The sequence below is a fragment of the Aptenodytes patagonicus genome, chromosome 2 (assembly GCF_965638725.1).
Source record: "Aptenodytes patagonicus chromosome 2, bAptPat1.pri.cur, whole genome shotgun sequence".
NCBI lineage: Eukaryota > Metazoa > Chordata > Aves > Sphenisciformes > Spheniscidae > Aptenodytes > Aptenodytes patagonicus.
The window spans coordinates 96,890,464-96,905,561 of NC_134950.1; positions in this window are offsets into that span (position 1 = coordinate 96,890,464).

Below are 15,098 nucleotides of genomic sequence, written 5' to 3' on the forward strand. Positions count from 1 at the left end.
AAGCGCTGCAATAAACAGCATCTAACACTGATTTATACCTTATCAAGAAACATCTGTGCAGCAGGCTCGTACTCAACCATAAGAAGCCAGTTACTATTGCAGATGTGACAGAAGCAGAGAGCTCATTTTAATTTCATTACTCAACATATTTAGCTGTGTAAACAAATCCTAACCTAAATCGCTGTTGTGTTATCCAAATAACTTGATTATGAAAACAATATGCTAGACTTTCTACAAGGAAAAAAGAACAGGTGCCATTTAGGCAACAGAAAAACCTACTTGGTTATTTTTAAACAATGATCTACTAAGATCCATAAATACAGCCTAGCCCATTTGATGTTCCTCTGTCTCCTTCATCCTTTGCCTTTTCAGGATTCTCAGTGAGGACCACTGAAGAGGAGGAGCACTCCCCTGAACTGCACTGAGCAGTAATTGTTCCAAAGTGAGGCTTGATCGATGCTGCCACATGGGGCAGCAAATTATGTGGACGTTAATTGATGGGATTGCATGTGGAAAGAGTACTAAAACCTGCCTGCCGTATGAAAGAACTAAGTCTCTTGGGAAAACGAGAGACTGTCTGGGGTGGAGTAGATTGCAAGATTCCCCTTTTAATTTATTGATGAGTGAAGTTTCCGTTTTCTGCTCCCCAAATCCTTCAGTTCTTCTCTCATTCTGATCAGCCAGTTTTGGAGGCATAGAAATTTGGGGAAAGCAAGGAGGAGAAAATCAGACAACGAGCCATCATCACTGCAGCCACAGACTGACATGTCTGGCTTTGCAGGGAAACTTGGGTGTTCTTGAATCGGCCGGCTCCAGCCACTGACATCAGTTGTGTTTGGCGTGTCTGGCTGTGAACTGTCTGCACTCTGGTGAGGAGGGACTCCTTGCAACAGCCGGGTCTTGGTGGAGTAACGCTGTTTTTTGAAACCTAAAAGATTAACCTCATGGGCTAATAGGATACAGAGGAAATGCAAAGCTTTCCCTGAAGTTGACCTGACACCATAGGATCATCCTCTGGACTAGGTGTTTTCATAGCCGCAACTTTCAGACAAAAATGTGAACCATTAAGATTAAAAAAATCCCCAAAACACAGCTTCTTCAGGAACAAGCGCGGTTCAATTATATGAAGGATTTTAAGGCCTATAAAATCAGATGGGCTGGCTGTGAGCATAATATGAATACTTGGGTATGTTTAGATTAGGTAAGCCTTTTTCATATATATTCTAGGATTAATCTACTCTAAAGACCTATTGTTCTGGCAAAGATTCACCACTACTAGCAAAGCAGACCTCAGATCAAAAGGCATTAGAGTTGCATTTTTATGCTGCTGTCCTTTGGAAAATACAACTTTCCCTTCAAAGCCTGACCTTAATTTTACTGGGGAAACTTGCTGTGGGCAGTTGTAGACTCTCAAACCGTATGGTCCCTTGGTCTCCCTGAAACCAACAGAGAGCCCATGGGAATCTAGAGGTGTAATAGCCATGATTTACCGCTGATCAGAGACACGTGATGCTACCAATCTCTCAGGAGCTGGGCTGATCCTTGGTGGGAGTATAGAGAACCTGACTGAGGAAGGCCCTCGGTACAGTCATTGACCAACTCTGTCAAAGAAAGGGCTACCCTGAGCTGTCACTTGGCTTTTCTTAAGATATATTTAGCACAAAGGTAGGCAAATGATCTTGAAGACCAAGAACAACATAGCTACCAAGGTGAGTTCGCTTGCTAGTCTCTGCTACCCTACAGTCTGTCTCATGAATATCCCTCAAGCTTGGATGGGCTACAAGTCTAGTAAAGGTGGATGAGTTCCTAAATGTCAAAGTGATACCATGCCATGTGGAAATATTAAGGGGAGCAGCATTTGAGTAATTAGTGTGCATGCTGACTGACTAGTGTAGTGGCAGGCACAGGGCCCTGCTTCTTGTTTTTATCAACTGCCTGTGTTTATTTTTGTGTGCCGCTGGGTTTTATATCAGCATCCTTTAATAAAAGAGAAAAAAAAATCAATTGTAGCAAAAGAAGCTGCACGTCCCCAGGAGAAATGGCTGGGGATTTCTGTGACTGAACAGTGTGTACTGTTTTAATGTTCTGGGTGCTGGTTTTGTTCCTAGTTGCCATTGGTTTTCAAGCTAGCTGTGATTCCTGGAAGACTAAAGATTTTGCTTTAACACCCAGTTTGGGATCTTCCCAGTAAACTGGCAGCAAATTTACAGTGCACTGAGACTTATCTGGTTTTGATGTTCTCGTTAAAGGCGCTGCAATGGAAACGTGTCGTGAGCTAGATAAGCAGTAAATTGCTCTGTGTTTTTACCCTTGAGGCTTCAGTGACCTCTGCCATAGTATTGCCAGGCACGACCAAACAGTTGCACAAATCTGAAAGCAGCTTTGTACCGAGAACCCAAACTAGATTAGTAAACCACTGGTGGTAGGTGTTTGCCTTCCATTGCGAAGGCAAACTCCTGTCCCTTCTGCAGGTTGGTGGCCGTACTTCAGCACTGAATTTATCAGCCTTTTACTCTGTGCAACTGTACTGATTTTCACAAGAATTGACAAATTGGTCTCAGCCCTTGAATAATTTCATGTAGGGGTTAGCTTTTTGTTTTAAATGGGAAAAAAAAAGTTGTGGGCGTTTTGTTTGATAGTTTTTTATCTGCAGTGACTGCTGCATTTCAGCTGTCCCAGATAAAACTCATGGCCAAGACAGGACTCTTTGGTGGTCCATTGAAGTAAACATGGGGAGTCTCATCCCAAAAAGCAGAATTATGTCCACCTCATTGAGTTCATATTTGGGCAAAACTAAAGAACCTTGTCTTCACTGTGGGTTGACTGAAGGTTGGCTGGTGCTTGTTAAGCCAAGATCAGAAAGCACTCTGTCTTGCCATCACCACCCCAAACACACAGAGAAGTAGTTTTATGGACAAGGAAGTTCTGTCGAATTCAGTGCGAGCATATAAAATGGTTGTGCTGGGTATTTGAGGCCTGCTAGTTGATGTTGCTGAACTATCTCCATCAGAATTGTTACCATCTGGGAGAGAAAATGGGTTTGTACTTCAGTTCTGAAATAAGTAGCCGTATTTTTAAAACTTGGAGCTCTCTTTAGATATTGTCTGCTGTGTGTCATTGCTAAGAGAAGACTGTTTATGTAAAACGGATTTGCTTTCTGTGTAGACCAGGCCATATTGACTAATTACACACATCCTGATCAAATTTTAAGATATGTGACCGTTGTCTCTGAAGGGCCGCCAGAACTGAAGCAATCTTGTGAGGACCTTGAACAAATTTGTAGGGGACACAAGAAACCAGTCATTGGCGCTTATTACCTGCTTTTAAACATGACTGCAATTGCATCTGAATTTTAAGCTGAGTATCTCGGAGGACACGATTGCAGTTCAACACAGAGCGCGGGCATATGCTGGGTGAAGGCACTGACTTCTTCCGAATCTGTTGTATCAGGTTTGATCATCATTAACATCTGATGCACTCGCATGTTTGGCAGTTTTTGTGCTTTTGTCAGATGGCCTCTGTTATTCTATTTATGCCCACTGTTAACTAAGTAGTCTGCTTTAGTCTGCCTTTTATACTGTGCCTAAAATCACTTCTGCCACGACCTAGCTTTCTCATTTCAGTTTTGCTTACCTTCTCTTGCAGTCCTTGCTATTCAAGTTTGGTATAACTTTGGGGAAGAAACAGTGTCAGGCTGTAGGCAGGGAGATTTATTATACCACAGCCTAAAGCCTGTGCTCCCACGCCACATTACTGCTGGGTCTCTCTGTGCTCACCCTCTGGATGCAGGTGATTAACACGCGGTCCAGGGAATTGTGCCTCTGCCTGCTCAGTAATTTGCTGGGCAGCACCGCAGTCATCCAGAGCAGCTGCTACTTAAATGGGCAGTAGATTGTTCTCTTTTTATTTTAGTGTCTGCAGCTTCACTTGTATCACAGTATGGTACAGCCAGAAGCGCTGTGTTGGTATTTGCTGCAGCTAAGCATCAATTAAATGCATCTCGTGATGGGGTGCCTGTGCAGCCGTTTTTCAGTGGAATCGCTGTGTGCTTGTGAATGGCTATAACCATCTTCGTCTACAGATGTGAGGCACATTGAGACCAAGGGTCAGGATTAAAAAATTATTAGACCCCAACAGGTACAGATAAGTGCTTGTGGGATTTTGGTGATGTTTGTGCAGGTTTGAAAGTCCCACTAGGCATCTGTCCAAATGTTTAGTCACTTGTAACCCAGCACTCGGTGACCGTGGTGACACTGGTGTCATTTTGGGAGAGGGGAGCAGGCTTAACGAGAGATCACACGGTAGCTGAGCAGCAAGGCGGGAGGAGTTGTTGTCTGATGTCCTGGGCTCAAAGCACTGAATTACCCTCCCTCCCACTATGCTACTGGGAGGCATGGATGTGAGTTTGGCTGCCTGCCTTTGCATAGGCACGTAGTAAATAATTAGCATGCACAGCCAGGCTTTTTTGTCATCAGTTATTGTTGTAACTGATGATTAATTTAAGGGATTGTTGATTCTCATGCCAAATCTTTACTCGCTGGTGGTAGAGAAACTAATAGTCATTCACAGGGTCTTTATTGACAGATCTCAGTACAGGAATTGAATAAAACAGTGTGGGAAGGGAAGTGTAGGTCTGTAGGTTGGTTTGTGTCTTCTCGATCATGAGGGGATTGACAGAGGTTTAACTCAGTCGAAGGTCTAACCTCGTGTACCCACTCTGAGGCCCTTTTTGTTGGGTCTTCAGCAGCTTGGCAGGTGCTTTCAGGAGGGATGGGGCCATCTGAGATCACCAAACAGCTCTCCAGAGACATCTACCCAGTGCCCATCAGAAAGCCCTTGCCTGGGCCCTGAGGGCTCTGAGCACATGCTGTGCCTTGCACAGCAACACCGGTGGACGCTGACTGCCTTCAAACTACTGTCCTGTGCTCACAATATGCATAAGCCTACCTCCTTGGGCCCTCCCCTGAAACGCTTCCTTGCTTCTGCAATTTCATAAGTACTATTTAAGCTGCCTCCCATGACCCTAAACCTCAGCTCTTCACCCCTTTCTACCACAGTGCCCCGCTCAGTGCCTGGTGCCTTGCCAGAAGCTTGCTTGGAGGGCTTTCACGCTGGCTGGCCAAGGGGCCAAGCAAACCAGATTGATGACCCCTGTGCACATGCGTTAATGTTTGGGTCTCTCCTCTCAGCACAGCTGCTGTTTTTCACAAGGTTTGCCAGGACGTCATGCCTTGGAGACCCTCACCTTGAAGGCCAGCTTGGATAGCATTATTCCAGTGGGTTCAAAAGTCGGCAAAGGTCACTGACAGTGGAAGGATGGACACCATCACTATCGCGCACACCCTTGCTTCCTTAGGAAGGTGAGATAGAGAAATAGCAGGGCTGTAATGAAGGTCGTCATCATAAGTAAGTGTATCGTTACTGAAAGTTCAGACAGGGGAGACAGCATATTAGTAAGAACCTGGTGCCCAGCGTGGTCCCCTGCACATACTTCCAGAAAATAATTACAAATGTATTTTTGATAAATAATAACAGCAGCCTTCTGTGTGTGTTTACAAGCTGCTATGTTATTGTGCTATATAGCCTGCATCACTTTTCATTCCTTTCCGCTTGCTAGAAACCGAAAAATGTGAATTTGGTTAAGAATGAAATTATTTCCTTTTGTTCCTGGTCTTGCAGCATTACCTCTTATTTTTGAACAAGGGCAGCCCAGCATTGCTGAGGAGATCTTCAGCACCTTGCCAAATTATGTTATTCATGTGCTACACACACACACACACACACATGAAATCGGTTGGAGGGGGTGATGGGAGCCTTATTTCTGTGATGCGGATACAAAAGCAGAGTTGTTGTTCCCTATACTCTGTGTGATTAGAGACTTTTCTCTCCTGCTGCTTTGCTCCGATACACAGAAAATCACCTTTTTCCAAGAAAAATTCAATACTTTCTGATGCTTCCTGCTGTCAGAGAGCCAACAGTCTTCTGAGCACTCTCCCTTCAAAGAGCAATTGAATTTTGGGCAGAGAAATCCCTTTCCCACATGAGACGTTTTCCTTTCAGCCTGAAAGACTTTCTGGCATCTGTTTTAGGCTCCTGTGCAACACCTGCTGCTGGTGACAATGCAGGTCTTCTTCTGCCTTGTGGGAAGAAAGGTGACTTAATAGAAAGGCCAGCTTTATAAAAGAAATTTGAACTACCTAAATGTCCTGCCCTAATTAAAAAAAAAAGCCTCTTAAAAGTTATTAATAAAAGTCTGTTTTGATCTTTACTAGAGGGCAGGCTTGTGCAGTGGTAACATTTCCACATCAGTGCAGCCCATGAGGCTCCAACAGAGGACAGCTTTGCCACTGAAGGCTCTTTCATTCATGTTTGGAAAATTGCTTGGTAGTTTTCTGGCTTCCTTTCTATTTGGTCACACATCTGGAGTCATTTGCTGCGCCTTCTCTTCTTATTCCCTAGCACCTTCTGTGGTACTTTACAGACTGAATTCCTCGATTGCTCACAGTGTGGGAGTTGTTAAGCATCCTTAGGGCTACTATGAAATGTATCACCAGGAGAGTCAGGACTTCAAAGGCACCCAGCTCCTGGCGTGCCCTCCGCATTACTCGCTTGCTCCTGTGCAGCCGGCACAGCCGCCAGCCCAACCACGTTGCCCAGGCAGCCCAGTCTGCAGCTTGGAGCTTGTTCTGCCGGAGCAATGCAGACTTCTGGAGGGCTCTTGTGCATGGGCATGGGTTTGCCAAGCTGAGCAGGAACCAGTGCATCTGTGAGCGCATTTCTGCCCAGACAGTTGGGTGGGCTGCCTGTGACACCTGGAAGGAGATCCATTTTAAGGCCAAAGATGACAACACATGGTTGCAACAGGGAGAAGAAATTCTTACCTTGGGTTCAGTGTGTTTCAGGAGAGCCACTGTCAGATGTACCAGTTACAGCCTTGAAATAAACCTTGTTACCTGCCAAGAGGAAAAGGCTCTGCAGAGGACAGGGCAACAGATGGGAAAGTGGCTCTTAACTTGCAGGCCCTGTTGATTGCTACCACTTTCTCTGGTCTATGAAGGAGATCAGCTGGAGGAGAGATTGTCCAGGCACAGTGGTGCCTCTCCTAGCACTGATTTTTCAATGGAGGCATGATGAACAGGAAGAAAAGTACTGAAATTTCCCAGTGGTGAGTAGATGTGAGATGATCCACATAAGACACTCAGCCCTGCATTCAGATAGCAACTGTTACATGCTGCTAGGGAAGAGGTGATTTGTCTGATGCAGATGCAGATGGCATCATGCATGGCCATCTCCACCTGGAAACCACCTCTACAGTCCAGGCTGACGTTGAGCCAAACTAAGAGCCTCCTTGCAGTCTTCCTGATTTGGAAAAACTCAAGTTAAAAGGGCTCTGTGCAATCCTCATATAGATTGTGAGGTCCACAGTAGGCCATGGTGATCCTAGTGGCCTTTCCTACATGGCCGTTGAGTTATTTTGTAAGTAAAGCCAGAGCACCACGTATGGGCTCCCTTCCAGAAAGCTCTCTGAAAAGCACACCCTGTAAATGGGGTAGGGTAGGCTTAGTATGAAACCCCCTCACTTAGTGACAGACCTAAAAAGCAGGGGCAAATTTGACCATAAATGTGAGACTGGTTCTTAACAGTGACAATAACCCTGAGGTTTTCCTACAAGACCTTAAGGATCTTGAAACATTTTTCAAATGAAGATCAAACCATACACATTTATCAGACACATGAACTGAAGGCTGGAGAGGCTAAGGGTTTTGTCTGGTGCCACAGATTAAGTCCTGAATCCAGGTGTCCCAGGGTCCCCTCTGATCCAGTACCAGAGTCCCATTCTGTAGGTGGTGCGTGCCCTCAGCAATGAAGGAAGAGGAGACCTTAGTGCTTTACCTGATCCTTGCAGCACTGGGCAGGATTAGGCCCTCCTTCACTACTCTGCTTCTCTGCATTGCAGTGGCATTTAATTACACTGGATGCTTTCTCCACCTGAATTTGCAAAATCAAACCAGAAGTGTAACAGTGACTGGGAGGCAAAGGATGAAGGAAGGAAACTGGGAGGTGAGGAGGGTCACCAGGCATATAATTTTCCCCGCTCCTCCCCAACCCTCTCTCCTTTTCAAAGCACATATTGGGTGAGGCTGAGGGGGCAACTGGCAGCACGTTCACAGGACCTTGTGATGTGGATGTGTCTTCTGCAAGGACCTGCTGTGTGTGCTGAAACTATGTCAGGAGCTACATAGTTGCTGCTTGGGGCTTTAGCGTGCCTGGTCTGAAAGAACCTTTAACGTTGCCAATCAGGAGCTCTTGGGCACCTTGGATCTGCTGTACGGAGGGAGATAAAATCATAGAATCATAGAATCATAGAATCATTAAGGTTGGAAAAGACCTCTAAGATCATCGAGTCCAACCGTCAACCCAACACCACCATGCCCACTAAACCATGTCCCTAAGTGCCACATCTACACGTCTTTTAAATACCTCCAGGGATGGGGACTCCACCACTTCCCTGGGCAGCCTCTTCCAATGTTTAGCCACTCTTTCAGTAAAGACATTTTTCCTCACGTCCAATCTAAACCTCCCCTGGCGCAACTTGAGGCCATTTCCTCTCGTCCTATTGCTAGTTACTTGGGAGAAGAGACCGACACCCACCTCGCTACAACCTCCTTTCAGGTAGTTGTAGAGAGCGATGAGGTCTCCCCTCAGCCTCCTCTTCTCCAGGCTGAACAACCCCAGTTCCCTCAGCCGCTCCTCATAAGACTTGTTCTCCAGACCCCTCACCAGCCTCGTTGCCCTTCTCTGGACACGCTCCAGCACCTCAACGTCCTTCTTGTAGTGAGGGGCCCAAAACTGAACACAGTATTCGAGGTGCGGCCTCACCAGTGCCGAGTACAGGGGCACGATCACTTCCCTACTCCTGCTGGCCACGCTATTTCTGATACAGGCCAGGATGCCATTGGCCTTCTTGGCCGCCTGGGCACACTGCCGGCTCATGTTCAGCCGGCTGTCGACCAACACCCCCAGGTCCTTCTCTGCTGGGCAGCTTTCCAGCCACTCTTCCCCAAACCTGTAGCGCTGCATGGGGTTGTTGTGGCCGAAGTGCAGGACCCGGCACTTGGCCTTGTTGAACCTCATACAGTTGGCCTCGGCCCATCGATCCAGCCTGTCCAGGTCCCTCTGCAGAGCCTGCTTAGTGGTAAGGCTTAGCCCTGCAGCAACATCATTCCACACATGATGGTGCAGAGAACTGCAGTGCTTCTCTTGCCTCTGGTCCCTCCCTGCACCGAGGCCAGTGCGCACCCCCAATCTTGCATCGGGGCGACTTAACTCAGATGCATCTTTATAGGGTGCCACGAGAGCTAAGACTCACATGGTGGTGACTGAAACACATTTCCTCTTGTGAAAGGCTGGTAAGCATACTTGAAAACATTTCATCAAGTTGTCGAATAGCATTTTGTTCCTCTTGTCTGAATATGATGAGCATAGCTTAGCAGTCCAGGCACTTAAATACAAGATCATGTATGTAGGAGCTCTCAATGCATTATTTTTCTTCCATTAACTTATTCTGTTTCCCTTTGTACCCATGCAAGCTTCTGTCATTCACATCCTATGGCAAGGAGCTCAGCTTAACTAAGCTGTGTTAAAAAGAAAGCGTGCTTTGGATTGGTTTGAACCTGCCATCTAGCTTTGCCTGATATCCCAAATCCCAAAATAACTGGTACAGTCAACACCAGGCCCTTGATAACCAGAGAGGTACTGACAAATCTGGAAAATTTTTGGAGGAGAGTGATAAAGCTGATCAGGAGAGGTGGAAGTACAGGTAGATGAGTTCAAATTAAAAATGATGCAGCGTTTAGCTCAGGAATGACTAACAAATGTGTGGTTTGTGAGACATGTAGTGCTCTGATGAGTACGAACACCCTCCCACTCTCCTGAGCGCGCGAGAGGAATTTTTAGCGTGACACGCAGGGATATAACAAGGGCTAATAGTGTGACAGTCAGGCTGAACGTAAGGTGAAATTTCCTGACAGTGAGATATATTTTGCTGTGGAACAGTTTCCTGAGGGAAAGGGCAGGAGCCCAACTGCTCGGTCCTTTTTAAAGCCAGACTGGGCAAAGCATTAGGAAAGGTACTCCAGAGAGCAAGCGTTAATTGGCAGGACAATGAACTGGTGATCTAATAGGTCCTTTCCATTTCTAGCTCCTATGATATGATATTCTTTGTAACGAGTTTTGACTGGTTTTAAGCTCCCTGATAACAGGGAGATAAAGCTGAATGAAAAGATTAACAATAAGAACAAAGAAAAAACTGTAGGTTTATTTAATAGTCATGGAAAGCGCCAGATTGGGAGTTCCTTAGGCCAACGGTGCTATTTGAAAATAGCATTGCAAACGGGAAAGTGAAAATTGTTACGTTGGTAATGATTATGGTAATGACTTATTTTTATAGAGCCCTGGTAGTCCGGAAGGATCCGAGAGCATGTTTCAGATTGGGGGTGTGCATGTGTGCATCTGTGTAATGGGTGAATTGCTGCAGCTGACACTGAAATGTAGCAACCCCTGGACTGAAACAACCTGTTCTAATGGCAAACAGCAACGCAGGGCAGCAGTTTAAGACGGGATATAAAGAATAACTTCTGTAACTGAAACTATAAGAGAATTGTTTTGGTTTGGCAGAATTTCATTAACTGATGAATTATCTAGACAGGAGTTTCTTTTGCAACTGCCTTTCTCCGTGTCTTTGCTTTTAAGGCAGCAGAGTCTGGCAATATTGACCTGGCTTCCCCGGTTGCTTTTGGGTGGGCAGGGAGAAATCTGCTGAATTAGCATGACCCTGAGCCAAGCCACGTTGGACTGGCATCAAGGATGGGCATGAGGTCACTCTCGCTGGTCATGACATTGCTGGTTCTCTTGGCCCATGTCACCCTCACGCTTTTACCTCTTGGAGGCTTTTCAAGAAGGGTTTCTTGCAGATGCTGTGTTTTCCAGGCTGATGGCCCTAGACATTTGGTTCACGTAGTAATATCTTGCTCTGGGCCCAATGCCTGAATGTGGCTGCTATAGGCAAAGGCTGCCTCTTTGTGTAGTTTTCATCTCCTTCTTGTGAGTCCTGACTTCCAGGCTCTGAATTTCTGGAGGACAAGGGGACTCTCATTTATTTTAGCAAAGACAAAAAGGAAGCCCTATTGGAAAAGAAAAGTATGAACATGCGAAATAGTAAGGTCTGTGTATGGAACCAGAAAAGGCAATTTGGAAAAGCTGAAATATATTATTAACTGTTTTTAATATTGTCATTTTAAAGTGAACTGTGTTGGTTATCATTCATGTGGAGAACAACTTTTTTTTCCTTTTTTTTTTTTAATAAGCAGTCACAAATCTAAGAGAAAGAGATAGAAAGTGGCCAGAATACAGGTGTTCTGCATTGTTTATCCCCCATGAAATTAGACTTTCTTAGACAACAGCCTTGAAGAGTCATTTCGGTTGAAAGAGGAAGGAAATGAGCTAGGTGAGAACTTGCATGTTGAACATGTCATCCTTCTGGAGCCACATGCTCACTGTGGAACTGACTCACATGACATTAAAAATTGTTCTCATTTATGCTATCTGCAACACTATGTTTAACGTAATATTTGTTAGCGTCACAATTAATCAAACATTATCATTTGTTAATGAAGGTGGCAAACATTCCTGTTTAAAGTGCCATTGCCTACTGAATAGCTGAGGTACTGTATAGTTTGACTACCTCTATTTTTTAGACAGATTTATCCAATAGTCAAGATTTTCGTTCAATAGTCACTACAGATTTCGTTCTTTTGTCTGTTAGCTAGTCATGCATAAATAAGTCAAAATTTTCCTTTCAATGTTTTTATTATTCATAGGGGTTGGTTGGAGTTAGAGTTCTCACTTTATCCACCAGAAATTTTAGCATTTCAACAAAACAAAATACACATTCAAGCCTGAGACAAAATCCTGCCACTCTCATGCTTCCAAAATACCAAAGCCCCCAAAAATATTTATTTAAAAACAACTGATGTGATAGTCCCTTTTGTCCTTTTTCTTCCCCCCTCCCCCACCCCGACTGATGAGGCATTCAGAGACATTAGAGGACCTGCTGCTTCCTTATGTGCTGGTGAGAAGTCAGCTTGGAAGCCACTGTAAACCTTCATGATCTGGGGTTCCCAGGGCTTGCAGGATCTTAGTGTTATGGCAGCTGACAAAATGGCTGCACCAACAACTTCCACCACGTGAGCTGCTAAAATTGCAAGGTTCCTCTTAAATGGCTTGATTTTTTTTTCTGGACCATCTTATGGAAAATTTCTCTGTCTAAAAACTTTCAACTAGCCCCAGGACTTAGACTGTAGATTAGTATTTGACTTTCAGTAGGACACATGTCTCTAGACTTCTTTTTTTGGGAACAGGACTTATATTCCTTTTTCATTTAGGCATCTTAGCAATCCTACCTTTCTTAATAACATGGTAGAAAATCTCTCAAACTGTAGGTTGTTCATCAGCTGCTGTTACCTGATATAGCATTCAGTCTGGGTATACTGTCTCATTTTGGGAGAAGGATGGCCTCTGGCAAGAGGCTGTACATCACTTCCCTCTGTTTGCTTGGTGGCTGCTGGTATGAGGAGGCTGGAAAAGGATGGGAAGGGACCTCACCTGGGATCTAACAGCAAAACCACGGCATGACTGAGGCAGAGATCATTGTTTCCTACTTAAATGCTAAATTCATATTAGGTAAAAGGAGGGATGCAGTTCCAAAATCCAGGCAGAGGGCAGATCCTGGCGAGTCAAGGAGGTCTAAGTACCATAATAAATGATGTGATTGACTGAAAAGGGAGTGGAGGGGGCTCTGCTTTTCATTTCCTGCAGTAGCACTGACCACTCAGACCATGAAGAAGTCACTTCCCCTCAGTTTGCCAGTCTGTAAAATGGGAATGATGATGCCAGTTTTCCTTTCCCCACATTTTGAGACGTCCAGAGGTAACACAGTGTGTAAGCCCACTTTATTAGCATGGGTATTTAACGAGACGATGTTTACATTTACATCATGGCACATCCCCATCATATGGGGACCATCTAGAGTATCTGGTGCAGTACAGTGAGAAGGGCTACTCAGAAATGGTTCCTGAACTTCAGCCGGTCGCCATGGCGACAGAACAGCTTAGCATGGCAAGAAAAGAGAAAAGCGATATATTCTGTTAAGGATAACTTACAGCATCAAGGCTGCACTTTGAACTATCTCTGGTTTTCTGGGTCTGGGCTTGCAGGACACATTGCTGAGCTCTGGGATTTCCCCTACCTGAATCCTCTTCTCCAGCGTGTCTACAATGAACAAATATGGGCCAAAAAATTGAAAGTCATGAGAGTGAGAGAACTGCAGGGTAGCTTTCCCTTGGCATTTTAGTTGATAGGGTGGGTGGAAGGGGATTCTGCATCTCTGAAGCCCTTCTGCGAGGACTTGGTGTCAAGAGATGATGAATACCATCTGCTGGCCTACTTTCTACCCATCATTTCATGCATGCAGCTGCCAGGTGCTCCTTTAGCCCCTGGGTCAGTTGCCTTTCTAGTGCAAGGACTTTTCCTCCAGCCATCCCCAGGGCACCAGTCACCTTCAGAGCCTTGAGCAGAGAGCAGGGAAGGATGCCCTCATGGTTCAGGCTCCTCAGATGGAGAAAGGCTTTTAGTCTGCACCCTGCAGTGAACTCTGGTGTTGCCATGCCCTGTGGGAACCTGGTCCCAAACCGTCACAGTGGGTTTTGCAGCAAAGCACCTGGTGCAATGGGAGGAAGTCCTTGGGGGGAGGACTAGCAAGAGCTGATACCACCCTAGAGAGGCCCATTCATGTTGTCCATGTTTCTCTGAGGAAGCTTTGCAAGGGAAGGGGGCCAGTACCCTGATGTCTGTAGCATGGTGTGCATTAAAGGTGTTTAGCCAGGGCCGTAAAAACAGGCAGGGTGGGGAGCTAACTTGGCTGTGCAGAGCTGAAATCAGGTGCCTCTGCACTGAGGAAGGGTTGGGAACAGCGGTGCCTCGGCTGCCAAAGGCCTGTCGAAACATGCAGCAGTAACCAAGGAAACTTCATGCTAGAACCAGCTCAACACGATGAATTGCTGCCTAATCACTGGCTGCTATAGGGTCCAGGTAATTCAGCTGCTCCTGTCAGGGCGGGTGCTGCGTGGGTAACTTTTAGTTGCTGCCCTTTTGTGCTAAACATTCCTAGCATGAATGTTACCATCGTGGTGAAGCGGGAAACCCACCGCCTGAAGCCCGCATGCCCAGCACAACGCACGCTCACTGCTGGAGGAGCTCTGAGAAGCCTCCACATCACAGCAGCTCACTGCGGCTGTGTGTCTCTGCTGTGCCATCAGGTGTGACTTCCCTGGCCCACAATGCTGTGTTAGCATCTTACATGTGGGCCCCATTCTTGGGTGATTCCTGCTGTTTTCAGGATCGTCTGCAGTTGGTCGCTGGGAGCGGGGTCTCCAGGCAGTGGCAGTAGTTGGGGGGATGCAGCGGTCATTCGGTGCCGCATCCTGATGGATACATGAAGCCCTTGGTGGCCTGGGGCTGTGTGACTGGGATCTTGCCTGGAAGAATGCACTGAATGGTCTGCTGGTGGTGACAGAGCTGGTGAGAGGCAGATGCTAAAAATTGCTTCAAGGGAAGCTGGAAGGTGTAAGAAAGGTCACTCTGGAGATGGGGAGAGGGCCAAGTGGTTGACAGTTGGAGGGTGCCATGTTAAGTGACAGGAACTTCCTTGCTCTCTGCTGCTTTTATTTTATAGTTTGGAGGAAAAACTGGTGACGACTTTCCTGCTGATGAAGCATCATACAAAAGGACATGGTTGCAGGGTAGGGGCATAGATTTTATAAAGGAAATTATGACAAATGCCTGGTGGGCCACACTTGCTGGTGAAAGTGTGACTGAACTTCTGAAGGTGGGAGGAAAAAGGCAGGGGTCTAGGAAATCTCTTTAAAAACTAGGAAAAGCATAGGGAAACTTAAAAGAAAAACAAGATAAAAATGACAATTGCATATAAGCCACGCATGCACTCACTCTCTTGCTTTCTTTCTTACACCCACGCACTAAAG